Source organism: Nicotiana tomentosiformis, chromosome 2, assembly GCF_000390325.3.
Source record: "Nicotiana tomentosiformis chromosome 2, ASM39032v3, whole genome shotgun sequence".
NCBI classification, from domain to species: domain Eukaryota; kingdom Viridiplantae; phylum Streptophyta; class Magnoliopsida; order Solanales; family Solanaceae; genus Nicotiana; species Nicotiana tomentosiformis.
In genome coordinates, this window is record NC_090813.1 from 33,635,138 (window position 1) to 33,655,150 (window position 20,013).

Consider the following 20,013-nt stretch of genomic DNA (forward strand, 5'->3'; position numbering starts at 1 on the left):
TGCTTATCCTGAATTGAAGTTATTATTATTCTTTCCGTAATTGCTTACCATTAATTGAAGTCATTATTATCTTTTCCATAATTGCTTATCCTTAATTGAATTTATTAGTATCTTTTCCGTAATTGCTCAACTTTAATTGAGGTTTTGTTATTCCTTTCATTATTGACTTATCATGTTTTAGAATCATTGATTCATGCTATTTCTCTTACCGCCGAGTTGTAGTTATGTGGAAATTATTGTTGCACGCCCTTGTTGAGCTATTCTTGTTGAAACTATTATTCTCTGTTGTCTCTTTCATTGTGAGCTCGTTCGTCCGTTTCTTTGTGCTCTGAAGTTCTTGAGTTGATTTACTTGCCATATTCCCGTGTTATTGTTGTTGCTGATGTTGTACCAAGTATTGGTGAGCCGAGGGCTATGCGTGGTTGTGGTATTGAAACTATTCTGAGGAAATATTGTGGCATATGTGCACATGTTGTAAAGTTAATTTATTGTGTTGTTATGTTTTGGCACATGTGGTATTGTTGAGAGGATTGTTGAGTTGTCAGTGCTATTATTACTATTGATATTTGCACATGCGGCATGACAAGGCGGGCTATATATGTGGGTTTGCACATGTGGCGAGACAAGGTGAGAATATTATTATGTGCTTGCGGCCACACAATGTAGGCATTTAATTTATTTTTGCGCACATGGTGAGACAAGGTGGGTTATGTCGGGGAATGATTTGTGATGACTTGTGATGGCCTAGGGGCATTATTATTGTTGTTATTTGTGTAGTGGTGTGCATACCCTGTGTGAGTTAGAACGTGTACATTTTGTGATGATCGTTTCTTTGTGTGCCATTCATTGTCTTTAGTCTTGCTTGTTTACTTAAATTATGGTAGAACACTTGTACAACCATACACGTAAATAAATCACCCATATCGATTTAAGAAGATGAATCCTGATGTATTGAGCATTTACATGTACTCCTGTGTACTTGCCTTCTATGTGAGAGTTATCTTGTTGGCACGTGGGTTGTCTGTGCAGCCTGATGGTATGCTATAATCCCGTATTTTAGTCGCTTATCGCACTCGAATGTACTGCACTTCAATTGAGTTTGATCTTTAATCGCTAGTGTTTTGCACTAATTGCGTGTTTTATGCCTAATAGGAGTGATTCCAAGCTATAAAGATATTATGGAATGAAATCGAGTTATTTGGAGCTTTGAAGTCTGAGTAAAAGCCAAGGGGATTAAGTCAAGATCGCGTTCAAGGGTCGAGAACCACATCCGAATTTCAAAACGCTAGGAAAAAGATTCACTCTGACAAAAACACACAACCGCGATGTGTGGGGGGAGGGGGGGGCGCGTGGGGGGGCGCGGCTGCCCAAATTCTACCCCAGTCAATTTTCACGCTCTCTGACCAATTCCACTGTACCTTCCTGCCTGGCGCGTCGCCCCATGCGGTGCGCATGTGCAATATTTACAGAGCTGGAATCCTATTTCGCGTAGGAAAATGTGTTTTTGTCTGGGCACGACCCTACTAAGTATAAATACATGTAAATACATTATTTTTAGGTCTTTTGACACATCTTAGACCTAAGTAAGCTAAGGAGGAGGTGGAGAAGAAAAAGCACAAGGATTTCATCATTCAATCTTCACTCAAGACAAGAGTTTGGATCGTTTTATGTTTTCCTTTTATTTAGTCATTGTTGTGATGAATTGATCCATATTTATGGAGTAGTTCTCTTTAGGGTTTGATGGATTTGCTGTATTGATACTTTTTTGTGGATATTAACTCTAGTTCTTATGTATAGCATCGTTTTGGATGTTTTAATCGTTGCATCTATATTCACTTGTTCATTTAATCGAGAGAGGCATAACTTGTGATATTCTTGCATTCTATCGTGTTGGTTGAATTCATTAATTCTTCTTAGTAATCGAAAGAGGCTAATTGAATTGTTGATTAAACCTAGTTAGGAGGATAATCAAGAGAGGTTCTCCTACAAACCAATCCACTACTATCTCGTGCATATCTTCACTGATCTTAAATTAGTTTATCTTGTGATTTGAGACCTAATCGAGAGAGGAGTTTCTAATAAACAATTGAATTAATAAACAATTGAGACTCACTTGAACATTAAAAGTGAATTATCTAGAGTTAAATCCCAACATTTGTCTTGCACCTATCCTATAAATCCTATCTTCTCCCAATTGATAACCTTCTTTGCTCACTACTTGCGTCGATTGTCATTAGCCAAAAGTTTAGATTCTTAGTTAACTTTAGTTTTAATTAAAGAAATCTCAATTGTTGATCATCTTGGATAGCAATCTAGGTATAAACTACAAAAATACTATTTAACTCCAATCCTTGTGGATACGATATTATATTTTTCTATATTCGTTTATCGAGCATATTTAAGTGTATGTTTTGCGCTCGTCAAATTTTGACGTCATTGTCGGGGATTGGCAATCAATAGTGTTGGAAATAGTTTGTAGTGCTAATTCAGGAATTTTTCTTTTTATTTTATTTTTCTCTTTTTATGGTTTGTGTTCTTTGACTATGCGCAGGCTACAGGTTAGATAGGTGCATGACTTGATCGTCTGGGAAAGAAGTGCAACCAAATGAGCCAGAAATAGAGAGATAACTGCGACAGCTGAGGAAGGAAAGAAATCTCCCTGAGTATATAGAGAAGGTTGGGAAGTCCTCAACCAAATAAAACATGGCTGGAGATGATGATAATGTAGATTTGGCTGCGATGGAGGCAGCCCAACAAAGAGAAAAAGCTGCAAGGGATGCTGAAGAATCAGCTATTAGAGATGCATAAATTGCATATGAAGAAGATAGGACTCGGAGAATGGCACAAAATCAGCCCTTGGGTGCAGACCAAATCTGAAACATAGCTCCCGGCCAAGGGTTATCAAGTGTAAGACCGCCCCCAATTGCAGCTAATAATTTCGAGTTAAAGCAAGGGTTGCTTCAAACCATTCAAAATTGTTGTGTCTTTAGAGGAAAGTAGAACGAAGATCCAAACAATCATCTAATGGACTTTGAGGAGGTCATGAACACCTTTCAATATAATGGTGTGTCACAAGATGCAGTTTACCTAAGGGCATTCCCCTTCACTCTCAAAGATGATGCAAAGCATTAACTTCGAAGCTTGCCCCAGGGATCAATTAGAACATGGGAGGAGATGACCAGAAATTTTCTTGCTAAATATTTCTCCTCAGCTAAGACGGGCAAGTTTAGAAGAGAAATCCATAACTTCTGCCAGAACGAGACTGAAACTGTGTTTGAAGCTTGGGAGAGGTTTAAAGAGATTGTGAGAAAGTGTCAACATAGCGGAGTTGAACTCTGGATGCAACTCCAGGACTTTTGGGATGGAAAGACACCAACCTCATGTAGAATATTGAGTAATGTTGCTGGAGGTCCGTTGATGAAAAAGAATCCAGAAGAGATAGTCACAATTCTAGATGAGTTATCTGAATATGAAAATTAGTGGCCCTCGGAGATTGCTGAAAGAAGAAGATCAACAAGTGCTCACCAGGTTGATACTAACACATCTGTGCAGGTATAGCTTGATGCCATGGCAAAAGAAATAAGGAATTTGACCTCAGCCTCGATACATAACGAGCCTCATGCAGCCTGTGATATATGTCGAAGAGGACACCCTACTCATGAGTGTCAAGCTACCATAGAGGAAGTAAATGCTGTGGGTAATTATAACTTCAATGCAATGGGTCAGAAGCACCCTGGGTTTTCATGGAGTTCACCTGGGGGTACAGCAAATGCATGGCAACAAAATAACTCCAGATTTCAGGAGAGGCTGCAGTCTCAGTCTCAACAGCCAATTTAGACTGGGTTAGAAGATTTGATGAAGTCTTTCATTATCAAGACAGATGAGAGATTAGATGTTCGTGGTGAAACTATTAAAGAACTTGGAACTGATTTGCGTAACATGGAGAGACAATTGTGACAAATTGCAAATATATTGCCTGAAAGAATCACAGGTACTCTGCTAGCTGATACTAAAAAGAATCCCAAAGACACGATAAATGTTGTGACCTTGAGAAGCACGCAAGTATTGAAAGATCCCACTCCAGTCCAAAAAGAGGTGATACCTGAAAAAGAAAGTGGGGAGGAGCTGAAAATTGAAGATGGTAAGAAGAAGAAAGGTAAGAAGGGAGTAGAGAAAAAGAAGAAGGAGGAAACTTCAAGAAGGGAGGACTCTAATGAAGAGACCAAGCACATGCCTGCTTTACCTTTTCCCTAAAAGCTTTATATAGAAAAGTTGGACAAGAAGTTTGAGGGATTTTTAGATATGTTGAGACAAGTTAATGTAAACCTGCCATTCACCGAAGTTCTCTCACAAATGCAAGATTATGCAAAGTTCTTGAAGGAGATCCTTACAAAGAAGAGGAAGATATAAGAGACGTCGGTAGTCAAGCTCACAGAGCATTGCAGTGCAATCTTTCAAAACAAACTCGCACAAAAGTGTGAAGATCGAGGGAGTTTTACTATACCTTGCTCTTTACAGGAAACTAGAGAATGAGATTGGAGAGATAAGGTATGCACCAATATCATTGCAGCTGGCATATCAAAAATAGAAAACGCCCAAGGGGATAGTTGAAGAAGTCTTAGTGTGGTGGATAAGTTTGTATTTCCAGTAGACTTTATAGTGGTGAAGATGGAGGAGAATAAGAAGATACCCCTCATCCTAGGAAGACCATTATTAGCAACAGGTAGAGCAATATTAGATATACATGAGAAAAAGCTCATTCTTAGAGTGGGGGAGAGATTGTAACGTTCAAGATGGATATAGAAAAGGGGGTGAAAAAGGAGAAGCCAGCTGCAAGTGTTGAGTGGAAGGTGAAGGGTGTGAAAGAGAAGGCTTTATTGAGTGAAAAAGATAAGCGTGGGGTATACCCCAAAAAGGCTGAAAAGAAGTTATCTGCATGGATGTGTGCACTAGTTCGGGCACATGGAATGGATCCCGACTTTGATTCAGACCCCGACTAGAAATTAAGGGATGTTTCCTCTACCTTATGATTTTTAATTGTGTGCCATGGGGACAAGCCACAACTTAAAGTGTGGGATGGGGGATATTTGTATGTTGTATGTATATTAGTCTTAGTTGTTGCTTTAGTTAGTTTGATTGTTTTTTCTTTTGTTAGTTTGAGCAGTAGAAGCAAATTGAAAAAAAACATAAAAAATTTTAATATTTTTATTTTTCCCGACGATATCATTCGGCATGTTTCTTGAGGGATTAAAGTCGAAAGAAAACGACAAAAAATAAATCTTTTGTTATGTAGTGTATCAATTCCCCCTTGGTTTTTCTTTGTGCCACGATTCTTTTCCAACGGTTTTGTTTGATTCGGGTGTAGTTAGTTTTTATTTTGTAGAAGTAGGAAACCTTGTGCTGTGATTTGAATTGAAAGCAATATCTCTTGACTTTATTATGCCTTGAGAATAGTGAGTGCTTTAGTTGTGATGCTTAGACTCAGTTTTTCACTCTTGTATAAGTGCCTTAAATGGTATGAGCTTAACTTTACTTAACTTCTTTGACTAGAGTGTCTTGATAATCCGATATTAAGTGAGTTATATTCCATGTGTGTGTGAGGTTTTATGTTATTATATGCATTGCATTTGATGTCTAGAACTTGCCACGTGTGTTTACAAAGCGAAATAGTAGTTTTGTTCAGTCTTGGAAATAATATAGGCATTTCTTTGTTGAGCCAGTTATATGCTTTTAACCATCTAATTGTTATGTATCTTAGTTAACCCCTCTGAGCCTGTAATCCTATTTCTTTGGCAACCACATTAGAAGCTTTACTCATTTGTTTGAATTGACCATCTATTTGAACCCTGTACCTCTCGTGAGCACTTGAAATTGTTATGAACTTTGTAAAAGTTGAAGTGTGGGGTGGCTGGTTTGGCTTTTGAGTGGAACTAATGAAATAAGGAGAAAGGTGCACTGTTTTGAAAACGTAAGAGCCACTTGAATTGAAAAAATAAAGAAAAAATAGTTGTATTGCTATGAAACACTGTCATGCATAAGTGGTAACTCTTGATGTAATTGTGCTTAAATAATTTTGGAGTTGATGTATATTGATGTGAATGTGGAGTTTTGGTTTGACATAAGTGTGGGGTTTTGAATGTTACAGTACATGTATTAAAATCCTTAGGGAGGTGCAGTCACTCTTATATCTAAATGTATTATACTCGTCCCATAGCATACATTACAACCAATTAAAGTCCTACTTGATCCTTGACTGAATAAACTCGATTAGTAGAGTAGTACACTATGGGCAAGCTTATGGTTCATCTTTTGAGGCATATGAATGTTGTTTCTGAGAGTGAGCAAATTTTTCTATCTTGAGTTCCTAATTGTTCTTAAATTTTATTGTTTGGAACAACTCTCTATTATTGTGTGAGGGCACTTGATTCAAGAAAGAAAGGTAATGTCGTTGACCTCTATGTTAGAGTAATTGAGTGGGTTATAAATAATGCGTGGTTCTTTTGAGTCAAATCATGAGGTGAATATGTTACACTATTGTGCTTACACATTAAACCGTTTGTCCATATGACATCAGAGTATAGAGATATTTGCATTTTTGCGAGACTGCACTAGCAGCTCACAATGGGACCCACTTAGGTGGTGGACGACCCTTGAAAATTTTAACGGGGTTGGACGCCTCATTTTTGGCTATTTTCGACCAAGATAATTTCCCAAACTCTCTCAACACCTCTCTAACAGCTCTCCAAGGTTCCAAGTCTAATCCAAGGTGGTTTTACTTAGACCTATCCTCAAAAGTTAGCCTAAGTGATTAAAAGAGTCTCTATGGTGTTGTGATGCCATTAAGGGTGCTTGTAAGCTAAAGGAAGCTTTGGTTTGAGTTTTTCTGATTATTTAAGGTATGTATAACACTCTATTTCTTGGGCTTAAGCTTATATATGCATTGGTTAAGTTATTTGGATGAAGAATTACAAGATAGAACTTGAAGTTGTATAAGAAGTTGTTGTCTCTTATTGGACTATTTTGGAGTTGTGTATATGACTTCATATGGCTGGAAATCGTGGGGAATGGCTTGGTTATAATGTTTGTATTGTTTTTATGCTGGTAAATATTTTTAGTATGTTGATGATGTTTTAAATAGGAGAATAAGCAACCACACAATACCTAAAAGTTGTCCATATTGTTGTAATATGTTGTTGGGTTGCTTGATGTTACTTTTATGATGGATATAAGGTTGCAATGTCATGCCAATATATGTTTTTATATTCTGGACTGTTTGAAGGTGTATTAAGTATATGGGAGATGGTAAAAAGAGTTGGGGTTTGGTTCCAATCCAAGCTTACCGCTCGTCATGTTAAGTAGTAGTTCTGATGGTGACATTTGTGCACTTGTTGTTGTGTAGGGTGAATTTTGTTGTTGGGATGTTTGGTGTGTTGTGATGCTGAAGGTATATAGTTGAAGGTCGTATGTGATCTTGTTGTTTTTATGGACTTGGGTAGAGAAAGGAAAACAAGGGAGATGCTGCCCGTTTTAATAATAAATAAGCTTGTCGTTCGTTGTACAATAGTTGCATCTTTCGTAGCTTAACGATAGCATTATTATCGTTGTTGTATATTAAGTGCGATGAGACGATTTCAACGTCGTCATTGGATAGACTGTGATAAGGCATGTTAAGACTATCTCTTCATTCCTTTTGGAATGATCCATATGATACAAACTAAACGAGCAAACATTTAACTTTCACAAATGGCATTATATACGCGTATATTATATGTATATGTGTTATGGGGAAAGGTTACAGTGTTATATATGCACCAGCCACCTGATCAATTTGCATATGCTTATGGTTTCATCGATGGATGATATGATGGGATGCCCTCAGAGGCTTGATAATATTATGTAAGCATATAACTATGCATGATATGACATTTATACCCATATACATGACACTATGAAGATTTCATGATTACTGAGCTATTCAGACTTACAAATTGAGTCCTTTACTCCAGGCTGAGTTTGCCCTTTTTTCCAAATCTCATCACGCCTTTCATAGGTGACACCTTCAAGAACACCCAGTCCCCTATAGTAAACTCTAATTCTTACTTCCGGTTATCCGAGTAAGATTTCTGCCTCCTTTGTGCTTCCAACAATCGGTTTCTAATTAGCTTCACCTTTTCTACAGCCTGTTGTACCAGCTCTAGTCCCAACAACTTTGTTTCACCCACTTCGAACCCGCTAATAGAAGATCCGCACTTTCGCCCATATGGGGCCTTATATGGTGCCATATTATACTACTATGGTAGTTGTTGTTGTTAGCAAATTCAATGAGTGGTATATGATCCTCCCAATATCCGTTGAAGTCCAGGACACATGCTCGTAGCATGCCCTCGATTATTTGAATAGTACGCTTGGCCTGGCCATTGGCTTGTGGAAGGAAGGTTGTGCTAAGGTTGATCTTTATTCCCAATCCTTTTTGGAATGATCTCCAAAAGTTGGCTGTAACTAGGCACCTCTGTATTATATGATGGAAATCGAAAACCCATGGAGTGAAACTATCCCCTTAATGTATATCTTAGCATAATCTTCCGATGAGAAGGTAGTCTTAACTAGCAGAAAGTGATCCCACTTGGTGATCAATCCACGATAACCTATATTTAGTTAAACTTTCACCATTATCGTGGTAATCCGGTAATAAAATCCATATTGATCACTTCCCATTTTCACGTCGCAATTTCCATATTATGCGGCAACCCTCCCAATTTCTGATGTTCAGCCTTGACTTGCTGATAATTTGGACACCGAGTGACGTACTTGGCGATGTCCCTCTTCATGCCATTCTACCAGTATAGTTGTCTATAAAGCCCCGTTAAAAATTTCCTAATGATTTAATATTTTAAAGTAATCCAACGGTATTCAAGAATAACATATTCGAGTATTAAAGGAGACCCATGGGATAGAACCACATCATTTTGAAATGAATATATATGTTTAAGGTGTGTTGGAACATACTAAGGAGTTTTGTGAATGGCAAAAATTTGTGTGGAACAAGTTGGATACATTAAGTGGAAAGGATGTCTCAATTCGCACTACAGCCTACGTCAAATGCATGCTGCTACCAAAATATAAAAACTTAGGAAGTGATCGACCAATAAAATTAAATCTCTTTGAGTCTAGTTTCCAACGCATCAAACCGTCCGTCATTTGGATATTTCTATAGACAGTTATGGCCATTTTACTGGACCTATGTCATATGCGCGCAGATGCGCGGCCGCACATATTTGGGAGTTTCTGCCTTGTGTGCGCTGCCGCGCACGTAGGTGCCCATTAAATAACCCCGAGGCCAGGTAGAGAGAGGGGTTAAGTCATTTTTTAGCTAAAACCTGATATTTTGAGAGTGGGAGAGTGCCCTAATGTGGGAGAGTGATCTTCAACAAATTGTCCTTCGATTCTAGGTCAAATACTTGAAGATTAACGTGGAAATCTCAAAAGATCTTAACTCAAGAGGTAAGATTCAAACCCCTAGTCTTCAATTTTGAGTTTGGGATAAAATATAGACGATTGGGAGTATGATTCTTGGGTGTAAGAGTATTATTTATATATGCTTGTACCAATAACATTTGTGAGAACATTAATGAGCGCAAATAAGTAAATATTGGGTTGTGGAATGAAGGAAATCTTGTACAAGAACCTTGTAGACAATTTTGCACACCTAGTGTTTGATAAAATACTCAAATGAGCCGAAACCATGAATATCTTCCTAATTTGTGTTCAATTTTGGTTATGTCTCAAAATAGATTGGGATTGCTAGAATTTTGTGAACGTTGTAGTAATTTAAGGAAAGCTCAAGGCGAGGTATGTTGGCTAAACCTCATTCCTAGAATTGAATTCCATGATGTTGTTGTAACTTCAGAGTTATTCTTTATAAATCAACTACTCTAAATAAGCTTTGTGTCGAAAGGCATATGTTAAAAATGTGTTCCGGATGCTCTTATTATATAATGTTATCCTTCGGGAATGTGTTCAAAGAATGAGTTGGGTATAAAAATATTTTGACTCCAAGTAGTGTTTCAAGTGAAGACTATTATGCCAAATTGTGTAAGAAGTCTCGATGTGCATGACTCTTAATTGCTCATAGGTATACTAAAAGTCGTGATTAGGGATTCCTTGTTGTCGGTAATCTATATAGATGCTTGAAAGTAAAAGTAGTGAGTTGGGGATATTAAGTGTGAAGTGGTGAGTTGGGGATATAAAGTGTGAAGTAGTAAGTTGAGGATATAAAGTGTGAAATAATGAGTTGGGGATATAAAGTATGAACACCGTGCCAAGAATGAAAGTTATACATGTGGCCAATAGCGCCAACGAAATGAAATGATGTGTGAAATATTATGAAATGAGCCTTGATTCAACTATTCCAAATTGACTCCGAAAATAGAACTATCCAAAATCTTATGCATTCAAGTCATGTCCAAATGTGGTTGTTCTAATTTATTTTATGCTTGGTAGGTATTTTCAATGTGTTTTAATACTTTACATATTTATGAGTTGAAATTGTGTATTGCCCTTTCGGGGAAAGGTACTTCAAGAATATTCTCTATGTTGATGTTTATAATGATGAGCCTTGGAAATAATGAAATGAAAGTGTGGAATATGAGATACGACCATCGTGCCATGAATGAAGAATAATATGTATGGAAAAAGGGATCCAATGAAATAATGATGTTGTAAATAGATGAAAGTACTAATGAAGTAATAGTATGAACATGAAATGTGGTCGTTTGCCTGAATGAAATTTATGAGGTATTGTATGTCCCAATGGTTTCAACTATAGTTGTACAGCAGCTTTTATGGATCTTATGAATCGAGTTTTCAAGCCTTTTCTCGATTCCTTTGTGATAGTGTTCATTGACGATATTCTTGTGTATTCACAAGGTCGAGATGACCAAGCCGATCATCTCAGGGTAGTTTATGCAGACGCTTCATCAGCACCAATTGTACGAGAAAATTTCAAAATGTGAATTTTGGCTCAAATTTGTCACATTCTTAGGTCATGTTGTCTCCAGAGAAAGAATTAAGGTTGATCCTCAAAAGATCGCAGCGGTGAAGAATTGGCCTAGACCTACCACACCAACCGAAATTCACAGTTTCTTGGGCTTAGCATGGTATTACAGGAAGTTTGTGGAGGGGTTCTCTACTCTTTCCTCTCTGTTGACTAAATTGACTTAGAAGGCGGTTAAGTTCCAATGGTCAGATGCTTGTGAAAGGAGCTTCCAGGAGTTGAAATCAAGATTGACTACGGCACCGATGTTGACCTTGCTAGAGGGTACATATGGATTTGTGATATATTGTGATGCTTCAATAATTGGGATTGAGTGTGTGTTAATGCAATACGGCAAGGTTATAGCATATACTTCTAGGAAACTCAAGAATCATGAAAAGAATTATCCAACACATGACTTAGAACTTGCGGCGGTGGTTTTTGCATTAAAGATTTGGCGTCATTATCTGTATGGGCTACATGTGGATGTATTGATGGATCACAAGAGTCTTCAATATATTTTCAAAAAAAAGGAGATGAATCTGAGGCAGAGAAGATGGCTTGAGTTACTCAAGGATTACGACATTGATATTCTATATCACCCGAGGAAAGCCAATGTTGTGGCGGATGCTCTTAGAGGGAAATCTATGGGTAGTGTGGCTCACTTGGAGGCATGTTAAAGGCTGTTGGCCAAGGAAGTTCATTGATTGGCTAGTTTGGGAGCTCGTCTTGCGGACTCTTATGAAGGAGAGGTAATTGTACAAAATAGGGCTGAATCATCGCTTGTTGTGGAAGTCAAAGAGAAGCAATATAATGACCCATTTTTGGTGCAATTGAAGGAGGGGATTCAAAAACATAAAACTATGGCTTTTACTCTTGGCATGGATCACAACACACTAAGGTACCAAGGGCGGCTATGTGTTCTAAATGTAGATGATCTCCGGGAAAGAATCATGATCGAGGCTCACGCTTCTAGGTATTATGTGCACCCAGGTTCTACGAAGATGTATCATGATCTCAAGGAAGTCTATTGGTTGAATGACATGAAAAAGAATGTGGCGGACTTTGTGGCAAGGTGTCCGAATTGTCAGCAAGTAAAGGCCGAACACCAACGGCTTAGTGGGTTGGCACAAAACTTAGAAATTCCAATGTGGAAGTGGGAAATGATTAATATGGATTTTGTGGTAGGATTACCACGCACACCACGCAAGTTTGACTCAATTTGGGTAATTGTGGATCGGCTCACGAAATCAGCACATTTCTTGCCAGTTAAATCTACCGACACAACGGAACAGTATGCTCTGTTATACATCAAGGAAATAGTCAGGCTGCATGGCACTTCAGTTTCTATCATTTCTGATTGAGGGGCTCAGTTCACGGCAAATATTTGGAAGAAATTTCAGCAAGGTTTGGGTACTCAGGGGAATCTTCGTACAACCTTCCATCCACAGACCGATAGGCAAGCTGAGCGGACTATTCAGACGCTTGAGGACATGTTGCGTGCTTGTGTTCTAGACAGGGTAGCTGGGATGTTCATTTGCCACTCATAGATTTTGCCACTAGTATTCAGATGGTACCATCTGAGGCATTATATCGTAGGAGATGTAGATCTCCCATTGGGTTGTTCGAAATTGGGGAACAGTATGCTCAGTTACACATCAAGGAAATAGTCAGGCTGCATGACACTCCAGTTTCTATCATGTCTGATTGAGGGGCTCAGTTCACGGCTAATATTTTGAAGAAATTTTCGCAAGGTTTGGGTACTCAGGTGAATCTTAGTACAGCCTTCCATCCACAGACCGATAGGCAAGCTGAGCGGACTATTCAGATGCTCGAGGACATGTTGCGTGCTTTTGTTCTCGACAAGGTATATAGGATGATCATTTGCCACTCATAGAGTTTGCCACTAGTCTTCAGATGGTACCATTTGAGGCATTATATGGTAGGAGATGTAGATCTCACATTGGGTGGTTCGAAATTGGGGAAGCAGAGTTGATAGGGCCAGACCTTGTACATCAGGCTATGGAAAAAGTTAAGATCATTAAGGAGCAGTTGAAGACTCCTTAGAGTCATCAGAAGTCCTATTCGGATGTTCGTCGTAGGGATTTGGAGTTCAAAGAAGATGATTGGGTATTCTTGAAAATTTCCCCCATGAAAGGTGTAATGCGATTTTGTAAGAAAGGGAAATTGAGTCTGAGGTATGTCGGACTGTACAGAATCATTCAGAGGATCGGTGAGGTGGCGTACAAGCTTGAACTACCACCTGAGATGTCATTAGTGCACCCGGTATTCCATGTGTCTATGTTGAAGAAGGTAGTTGGAGATCCGTAAGCTATTGTGCCGGTTAAGGCCATTGAGGTTAATGAAATACTGTCATATGAAGAAATTCCAGTTGCTATTCTTGATAGGCAAGTCCAGAAGTTGAGAAATAAAGAAATTGCCTCCGTGAAAGTGTTATGGCGGAACCAACAGGTTGAAGGGGCTACTTGGGAGGCCGAGGAGAAAATGAAGAAAAAGTATCCTTATTTGTTTGAATAGCCATGTATTTATAAAGTTGTAATTTATGAAAATTCTAAGAGTTACTTTCTATGAATTATGTACAATTTGTATAGTTGACGTTAAGTGTGTTCCTTTATGGTAATATAATGTATGTTAGGTCACAGTTGGTGTTGTTATGAGTTATGTTATGTCAATGGTTTGTGCATATGTTTTAAGATGTGTTTATGTTGCTCTCTAACAGGTGGATAGGCCTAGTTACAAGGGAAACTCTGGCAAAAAATTTTGGAAATTTAGGGAGTTAGTCAAATTTGGGGATGATGGTGTGTGGAATGAAAACTGAATTGCATAAGATGCTAATAGTGAACCTTGACCCTCATTCAAAGACAAATGATCTTAAGTGGGGCAGGATGTAAGGCCACGTGAAAATTTTCCTATAATTCGGGGTTCTGTGATGTCGGGGTATTCGTAGAAGTTAACAATAGAAGAACAATGCGCTGGGAGTTGAAGGAAAATGTTGGGCAGAAGTAGGCATTTCTGTGGCCCATTCTGCGATCGTAGAACCAAAAGCTAGGCCGTGTATTTGTGGGTTTGGAAGTGAGAGAATGTGAAATGTCAACCCTGTCCTCAGCTGAAGCCCATTGACCGCACCAGTGGAAAAATCATCGCAGGTGCGGCTCCGCAAAAAGCGGACTTACTTTTGCAGATGTGCAAACTCTGGGGAATTGTCTTCTCCGCAGATGTGGACATGTCGCCGCAGCAGCGGCTCCGCACATGCGGATAGTCAATCGTCGATTTGATGCCTGTGTGGAATTTCCTTCTCCGCAGATGCAAACCATACAGTCGCACAAGCGAAATGAAATAAATACATAGTCTGTTTGAATAGTACATAAACAGAGCTTTTATAAATTTAAGGATACCCTGAACAAGAGGCAGCTACAACAGGAATGCAGGTACATCTTCAAATTCGGCAACCATCGAACACAGCCACAACGACAGCCAATATCTACACGCAATGTGCAGAAGTGCAGTATCAGTATAACCGACCCCATGTACTGAGTAAGTAAAAAACCTAGCCTTAGGTTGAAAGTAGTGACGAGCTTCTACCAAGGTCGAGTCCAAAATCACTAATCCACAACAGTTAATAACAACATAAAGCAAATAATACCAGAAGTAACTCAGAGATAAAATGCTAAGTCAAATCATGATTTCAACAATAATAGTTCTTCCTTTCAAGTACATCAGTGATCCACAGGAGCGGATTACTTACCGTAGATGCGGTCCCAGTGTAGTGTAGCACTTTACATAGATGCAGCCTTTCCCCTCGAAGATGCGATGTCGCTTACGCGAATAGTGTTCCGCAGATGCGGAATCACTGAAGGATTTTGCACTTTTGTACTCTTTTTGCTCAATTTCACTTCAATTGAATTCAACTCTCTTCATGGCATCATGTACCTGAAAATCTAGCAATACACACAATAAACAACCACTCATCAGCAATCCTCAAGATATCCCAGGGCATCCTCTGACGCCAAAAAACTGAAGGTAGGAGGGTGTTACTTCTTGTAACTCTCGAGCATGAGTAGTTCCCCCTATAAAACTGCTACCCAAACCTTGGGCTAAACTGGGGCTACCGGCTGTGCTAGTATGACCTCTAGAACCTGGTCAACCTGAACCCGCTGCTCTGGGTACGGGGCAGGATTCTATGCCCCTCCCCCGGCCTGAGATGTGGCAGGAGTGAGTGGGATCAACCATGCCTGAGCTAAAGTGCCGAACATGCTCAGAAATTGGGCAAGGGTATCTTAAAGAGCTCGTGCAGTAACAAGCATCTCAGGTGCCTACGCTCTAACTGGTGCTACTGGTGTCTGCTCTCTAGCAGTTCCTGTGGGTTCTCTAGCTGCACCACGTGGACGTCCTCGGCTCTACCCCGGCCCCGACCTCTTGCGGCTCTAGCAGGGTTACGGGTATTTGGTCAATTGATCCGGATGTACGTGTCCTCACCATCTGTGAGAGAATATAAAGACAGAAGTTTAGAATCATGAAGTCAACAATATCGCACGACAAGGACTCAATGAATTTAAATTTTCCTAATAGTTCCATAGCCTCCCGAAGATAAGTACAAACGTCTCTGTACAGATCTGCGAGAGTCTAATAAACCTGTTTGTGACTCATAACACCTATAAACCTAGGGTTTTGATACCAACTTGTCACGACCCAAATTTCCCCTCCGTAAGATGTCGTGATGGCACCTAGTCTCTAAGACTAGGTAAGCCTAACAATTTTGGAAATAATGAAAATAATAACTGAATAAAGACTAAACTTCAACAGATATATATAACTGAAAATTGCAGTTCAACATGTGGAAGAAAAAGTTCAACTCAGAGAATAATCAACGTCCAAAACTCGGTAGTCACAAGCCACAAGCTCTAAGGAATGTACTAGTTGTCTCTATACATCATTACCTAAGAAAAATAGAAAGAACAACATAAAAGGATGGGGGGGGGGGGGGACAATGACGAAACTCCATTCCAAAGTCACACTTAGAGACTATGTGTCCCATTCCACTCTGAAACTCTCCCGAACCGGACACCGAGCACCCCGACAAGTCATGTAAGCATAAAATGAAGCAGAGAGGACAACAAATAGTGGATCGGGGATCGTACTCTCAAAATGACCTGTCGAGTCGTTACATTAAATAGATTAAGATCACTTACCAAATTGTTGTAAGTGAAAATCCCTCCTAAAAATCGCCTCTTAAGCTAACTCCCAGTTTCTTCAGCTGCAGAAGGCACAAATGCAACCTTGAGTTCGCATTTACGAACCTTCGCAATTGTGAAATAGGGATCGAAAAAAAAACCCTGATAGCCCACTCAGATGTCGCAATTGCGACTAAGGCTTCGCAATTGCGATGATAGCCTACTTCGAAAAAGAGACACAATAGTCACAAATACGACCAAACCCAACTCTATATTGTCTTTGCAAATGCGATAATGGAATCACATCTACGATATGTGGACCTCCCCTTCCCTCTTCGCAATTGCAACAACTGCAACACCATCAACTTGTAAGCAGCTCAATCCAATCTGAAACACATCCGAAACTCATCTAAGCCCTCAGGGCCCTACACCAAATATTCATACAAGTCTAAAAACATCGTACAAACTCGATCGCGCCATCAAAACACCACCATAACATCCGAAACCACGAATCGGACATCAAAACGCATGAAATTGCACCATGAACGCAAGAATCACTAGAATCACAACCAAACGTTTGATTCCTATCAAACAAACTCGAACGACACCAAATTTCGCAGACAAGTTCCAAATGATAAAACGAACCTATTTCAAGTCCCAAAACCATAATCTAACCCGATTGGTATAAATTCAACCTACAATAAAACTTATGAAATTTCAAAATCTTAAAATTGCCAACATTCGACAAAACAAGCCAAAATAGGCTAGGAACCTCTGAATTCAATTTTCGGAACTCGTCTAAGTCCAATGTAAATATACGAACCTATTAGAACAATTAAAACATCGCTCTGGGGTGGTTTTCACAAAAGTCAAATCTCGATCAATATTTCTAACTTAAGATTCTAGACTAAGAACCAAAGGGGCCAAATCAACCCAAAACTTTCCCGAAACGAAACCAACCATCCCCGCAAGTTATAAATCAACAAATACACATGTGTGAAGAATCAAAAGGGGAAACGGAGCTCAAATAGACAAAACGACCGATCGGATCATTACAGGTTTACCGTTGGCTTGCCTAACGGCAATGTTGGGCGCTATGACGGTCCAAAGTGGGATTTGGGTAGTGACAGTGATTGTATGTTATTAAGTAGAGAATTTGAGCTAGGAATTTGGTGTGTGCTAAGAGTGTGTGCATTTAATGATATCTCTATTAAATTATTACTTGACATGTATATTTGACATATAGGCAAAGAGATGCATTTTCCTCATGATAGACGGTAATAAGACATTTGATGACTTGGAATGTATATTGACATGTAGGCATAGAGATGTATTTACCTCATGCTAACTTATAAATGAAAAGGCGTATCTGTAGTTGAAAGTGTGGGAGAATCATAGTTCTTGATAAACTCATATTTTTGTGATTCCGTGAAATATTTCGACTTTAGATGTTATACTTGTAAAGGATGTCTACGTTTCCCGCATTTGTGATCGAGCTGAATACGAAACCGTTTGAATTATTTAGTTTTATTGGCATTATCATATCCTTCATTGTTGCACCCTATTTTTCACGAGTCAAAATGAGATTCAACTTGTGGTTTCCCTATTGATGATAAAAGAGAGTCACCACTAATTTCAAAGCATACTAGGGTACCTATTTAATTACTAAGGTCATTTCTTTATTAGTTTGCTAACCGGTGAGACTTTGGGTAAGGGTTATTGTTCTTCTAAGGGGAAGGTGTTAGGCACCCTTAAAATCTACCTGAGGTAGCTCCATAGGACTTAGACTAGATTTAAAGGATTAGTTGTCTATATTCTGCTTAACGAGTGTTTGGTGGTACGGCATACTATATATATCTAATTTAGAACTTGCTATTTAAAAAGAGGATGTGTAGTTTTGAAATGATATAAGTTTATAAAAGTCTTGAAGATAATGTTTATATGTATATATGCTTGAAAGAGGTTTAGGGTATTGTACATAATGTTTATGTTTATAAAACATGTGAGACGGGGGCTAAGTTATAAAAAATTTATTTGTATTTAAAGACTGTGGATATTTATGTAACTTTAATAAGGGTATTGTAAAAATGGGTCTAAAACATACCTTTGGATTTCATATTTTATTTTTACTTTGAAGGAATCATTGGAAGGCCTTTTAAAACCGGGCAACGGCACTTGTTTAGGAATACTCGATTTAGGAGGCCAATTTCGGGTTCCATTTCTGTTTTTTGAAAGAGAAGACGGTCCCTTGCAAAAGTTGTTTTGATTCCAAAAGACTTCGTAAAAGTTGTTAGTAGAGATTAGTTGTATAAACAACATATGATTAACGAATTAGGATTATCTACTACTAGGATTGATGTTTTTTTTAATCTTATGATTAACGAAATTTGGTAAGTGTTATATACAGGTGTAAAATAATAATGAACGTAAATAAATAAACCAGTAGAGAGGAAGTAGTGACTACAGTTTGGGCCTGAAGAGAGGTAGGCCCAGCAAATAGTAGAAAGCGGACAACAACAGACTTCATACTTCCAAATGCACAGGTACATGACTTGGGCCTGAGTTCTTTGAGAATTCGGCAGGCCCAATGGTAATACATGTTCAGCAAGAAAGAAATAAAGAAGGTCATTAGATATACTACTGTATGCATAAAATCATACTTGAAATAAACTAGTAAAGGCCAAACGAATTATAACAAATAATAAGAATAATCCAAAATATGAAAATCATAACAATGTGGGGTCCCATATGTCAATGTGATTCATATTGAAAACATGATGTAAGTTAGCAATGTCAGTTGAATTTCCAAGGAGTATTATGGGGGGTGAAGAATAACAGCTACAATTAGAGCTTCAGAAGGGTATTAACAACATTACAGGTTAATCACTACAACTGATACATTCTAAAGAGTTCTAATATAGGTACATGGTAACAACTTCAATTAGAGATACAAATCAATAACTTCAACTAGGAGGTACAGATTAATGACTTCAAGTAGAACCTCCAAAGAGTATTAATAGAGATTCAAACCAGCAGCCATAGTTATAACTTCTATAGGTACTAACAGAGATACAAACATAATAAGAACTTCTAAAAAGTATTAACATGGTCATAAATTCACAACTTCAATTAGAACTTCTAAGAATATGAACAAATTCTCAAGCTATCAGTCCTGCTTTACTCTAAAGCCAATGGCATGATCATTTCATTATACAAGCACTCAGCTTCATAAAAACCTTATTAGAGATCAAACATGCTATTATACTCAAATAGTAGCAATAGAAGATTCATTTAAAATTCATGAAATGCGTCTGGTTCATTCATGTAAGTTTGGTGAAATTCTAAGGACAACGTAGACATATACATGGTTATGGAAGGCAAGTAGAAGTATTGAAGAATCAAGATTAGTGCAGCATCACAAGAACATACATGGGACATTTAGCATGTGTCATATTATTTCAAAATGAAAGAATTATCATCATCAAGCTAACAGTGTCATCATATGAGCTTCAGGAAACGGGTAGAGGTATCATCATATTGGGGAAATGTTTTAAGCATGTCAAGTAAGGGGTTTCAAGTATAGTGGAACTTAACAGCAACACTTTACCTTAACAAATATGATATCACAACATAAAAACTCTTATTCATACCTTATAGACTAAGCTAAGTGTATAACAATCTCAGAATATACATAAAAAAGTGATACAAACATCCAACCTTCTTAGGGCATGCTTACATGAGCAGTCATGAGTTCAATCAGATGAATAATAAGCATCTAAAATCAACAGA